Source organism: Triticum urartu, chromosome 3 (assembly GCF_003073215.2).
Source record: "Triticum urartu cultivar G1812 chromosome 3, Tu2.1, whole genome shotgun sequence".
Taxonomy (NCBI): domain Eukaryota; kingdom Viridiplantae; phylum Streptophyta; class Magnoliopsida; order Poales; family Poaceae; genus Triticum; species Triticum urartu.
Genome location: NC_053024.1, coordinates 127,854,518 through 127,859,034, shown reverse-complemented (window position 1 = coordinate 127,859,034; position 4,517 = coordinate 127,854,518).

The following is a 4,517-nucleotide window of genomic DNA, read 5'->3' as shown; positions in this document are numbered from 1 at the left end:
GGCACAATGACTAAAACGCGTTCTCCGGAACTATGGAGAGAGCAACAGATTTGTTGGAAATCATACATATAGATGTATGTGGTCCGATGAATGTTGAGGCTCGTGGCGGATATCGTTATTTTCTCACCATTCACAGATGATTTAAGCAGATATGGGTATATCTACTTAATGAAACATAAGTCTGAAACATTTGAAAAGTTCAAAGAATTTCAGAGTGAAGTGAAAATCATCGTAACAAGAAAATAAAGTTTCTACGATCTGATCGTGGAGGAGAATATTTGAGTTACGAGTTTGGTCTGATTTGAAACAATGCGGAATAGTTTCACAACTCACGCCACCCGGAACACCACAGCGTAATGGTGTGTCCGAACGTCGTAATCGTACTTTACTAGATATGGTGCGATCTATGATGTCTCTTACTGATTTACCGCTATCGTTTTGGGGTTATGCTTTAGAGACGGCCGCATTCACGTTAAATAGGGCACCATCGAAATCCATTGAGACGACGCCTTATGAACTATGGTTTGGCAAGAAACCAAAGTTGTCGTTTCTGAAAGTTTGGGGCTGCGATGCTTATGTGAAAAAGCTTCAACCTGATAAGCTCGAACCCAAATCGGAGAAATGTGTCTTCATAGGATACCCAAAGGAGACTGTTGGGTACACCTTCTATCACAGATCCGAAGGCAAGACTTTTGTTGCTAAATTCGGAGTTTTTCTAGAGAAGGAGTTTCTCTCGAAAGAAGTGAGTGGGAGGAAAGTAGAACTTGATGAGGTAACTGTACCTGCTCCCTTATTGGAAAGTAGTTCATCACAGAAAACGGTTTCTGCGACACCTACACCAATTAGTGAGGAAGTTAATGATGATGATCATGAAACTTTAGATCAAGTTGTTACTGAACCTCGTAGGTCAACCAGAGTAAGATCCGCACCAGAGTGGTACGGTAATCCTGTTCTGGAAGTTATGTTACTAGACCATGACGAACCTACGAACTATGAAGAAGCGATGGTGAGCCCAGATCCGCAAAATGGCTTGAGGCCATGAAATCTGAGATGGGATCCATGTATGAGAACAAAGTGTGGACTTTGGTTGACTTGCCCGTTGATCGGCAAGCAATTGAGAATAAATGGATCTTCAAGAAGAAGACTGACGCTGACGGTAATGTTACTGTCTATAAAGCTCGACTTGTTGCAAAAGGTTTTCGACAAGTTCAAGGGATTGACTACGATGAGACCTTCTCACCCGTAGCGATGCTTAAGTCTGTCCGAATCATGTTAGCAATTGCCACATTTTATGATTATGAAATTTGGCAAATGGATGTCAAAACTGCATTCCTAAATGGATTTCTGGAAGAAGAAGTTGTATATGATGCAACCGGAAGGTTTTGTCGATCCAAAGGGAGCTAACAAAGTGTGCAAGCTCCAGCGATCCATTTATGGACTGGTGCAAGCCTCTCGGAGTTGGAATAAATGCTTTGATAGTGTGATCAAAGCATTTGGTTTTGTACAGACTTTTGGAGAAGCCTGTATTTACAAGAAAGTGAGTGGGAGCTCTGTAGCATTTCTAATATTATATGTGGATGACATATTGTTGATTGGAAATGATATAGAATTTCTGGATAGCATAAAGGATACTTGAATAAGAGTTTTTCAATGAAAGACCTCGGTGAAGCTGCTTATATATTGGGCATCAAGATCTATAGAGATAGATCAAGACGCTTAATTGGACTTTCACAAAGCACATACCTTGACAAAGTTTTGAAGAAGTTCAAAATGGATCAAGCAAAGAAAGGGTTCTTGCCTGTGTTACAAGGTGTAAAGTTGAGTAAGACTCAATGCCCGACCAATGCAGAAGATAGAGAGAAAATGAAAGATGTTCCCTATGCTTCAGCCATAGGCTCTATCATGTATGCAATGCTGTGTACCAGACCTGATGTGTGCCTTGCTATAAGTCTAGCAGGGAGGTACCAAAGTAATCCAGGAGTGGATCACTGGACAGCGGTCAAGAACATCCTGAAATACCTGAAAAGGACTAAGGATATGTTTCTCGTATATGGAGGTGACAAAGAGCTCATCGTAAACGGTTACGTTGATGCAAGCTTTGACACTGATCCGGACGATTCTAAATCGCAAACCGGATACGTGTTTACATTGAACGGTGGAGCTGTCAGTTGGTGCAGTTCTAAACAAAGCATTGTGGCGGGATCTACATGTGAAGCGGAGTACATAGCTGCTTCGGAAGCAGCAAATGAAGGAGTCTGGATGAAGGAGTTCATATCCGATCTAGGTGTCATACCTAGTGCATCGGGTCCAATGAAAATCTTTTGTGACAATACTGGTGCAATTGCCTTGGCAAAGGAATCCAGATTTCACAAGAGAACCAAGCACATCAAGAGACGCTTCAATTCCATCCGGGATTAGTCCAGGTGGGAGACATAGAGATTTGCAAGATACATACGGATCTGAATGTTGCAGACCCGTTGACTAAGCCTCTTCCACGAGCAAAACATGATCAGCACCAAGGCTCCATGGGTGTTAGAATCATTACTGTGTAATCTAGATTATTGACTCTAGTGCAAGTGGGAGACTGAAGGAAATATGCCCTAGAGGCAATAATAAAGTTATATTATTTATTTCCTTATATCATGATAAATGTTTATTATTCATGCTAGAATTGTATTAACCGGAAACATAATACATGTGTGAATACATAGACAAATAGAGTGTCACTAGTATGCCTCTACTTGACTAGCTCGTTGATCAAAGATGGTTAAGTTTCCTAACCATTGACATGGGTTGTCATTTGATTAACGGGATCACACCATTAGGAGAATGATGTGATTGACTTGACCCATTCCGTTAGTTTAGCACCTGATCGTTTAGTATGTTGCTGTTGCTTTCTTCATGACTTATACATGTTCCTATGACTATGAGATTATGCAACTCCCGTTTACCGGAGGAACACTTTGTGTGCTACCAAACGTCACAACATAACTGGGTGATTATAAAGGTGCTCTACAGGTGTATCCAAAGGTACTTGTTGGGTTGGCGTATTTCGAGATTAGGATTTGTCACTCCGATTGTCGGAGAGGTATCTCTGGGCCCTCTCGGTAATGCACATCACTTAAGCCTTGCAAGCATTGCAACTAATGAGTTAGTTGCGGGATAATGTATTACGGAACGAGTAAAGAGACTTGCGGTAATGATTGAACTAGGTATTGAGATACCGACGATTGAATCTCGGGCAAGTAACATACCGATGACAAAGGGAACAACGTATGTTGTTATCCGGTCTGACCGATAAAGATCTTCGTAGAATATGTGGGAGCCAATATGAGATCCAGGTTCTGTTATGGTTATTCAGCGAGAGATGTGTCTCGGTCATGTCTACATAGTTCTCGAACCCGTAGGGTCCGCACGCTTAACGTTTCGATGACAGCTATATTATGAGTTTATATGTTTAGATGTACCGAAGGTTGTTCGGAGTCCCGGATGTGATCACGGACATGATGAGGAGTCTCGAAATGGTCGAGACATGAAGATTGATATATTGGAAGCCTATGTTTGGATATCGGAAGTGTTCCGGGTGAAATCGGGATTTTACCGGAGTACCGAGAGGTTACCGGAACCCCCCGGGAGCTTAATGGGCCATAGTGCCTTGTGGAGAGGAGTAGGCGGCCAGCACAGGGCGCGGCCCCCCCCCTAGTCCGAATAGGACAAGGAGAAGGGCCGGCGCCCCCCATCCTTCCTCTCTCCCTCCTCTTTCCCCCCTCCTTCCTAGTCCTAACAAGGAAAAGGAGGAGTCCTACTCCCGGTAGGAGTAGGACTCCTCCTGGCGCGCCCCCTCTAGGCTGGCCGCAGCTCCCCCTTGCTCCTTTATATACGGGGGCAGGGGGGTACCCTAGAGAGACACAATTGATCGTTTGATCTTTTAGCTATGTGCGGTGCCCCCTCCATGATAGTCCACCTCGATAATACTGTAGCGATGCTTAGGGGAAGCCCTACGTCAGTAGAACATCATCATCGTCACCACGCCGTCGTGCTGATGAAACTCTCCTTCAACACTCGGCTAGATCGGAGTTCGAGGGACGTCATCGGGCTGAACGTGTGCTGAACTCGGAGGTGCCGTGCGTTCGGTACTTAATCGGTCGGATCATGAAGACGTACGACTACATCAACCACGTTGTGCTAACACTTCCGCTTTCGGTCTACGAGGGTACGTGGACAACACTCTCCCCTCTCATTGCTATGCATCACCATGATCTTGCGTGTGTGTAGGATTTTTTTTGAAATTACTACGTTCCCCAACAATTTTCATCTGAGTTCTTATGCTCAAGTAACAATCTATTCACAATGTCAAGTATGAATCAGAAACTTCATTGAGAACTAGCAAACTATGATCTCGGTCATTGAAGCAATTGCAATTTATCATAACATCGTAAAGAGTCAATATAAGAGCTTTTCAGCAAGTCCACATACTCAACTATCATTTAGTCTTCACATTGCACAATCATCTCTTA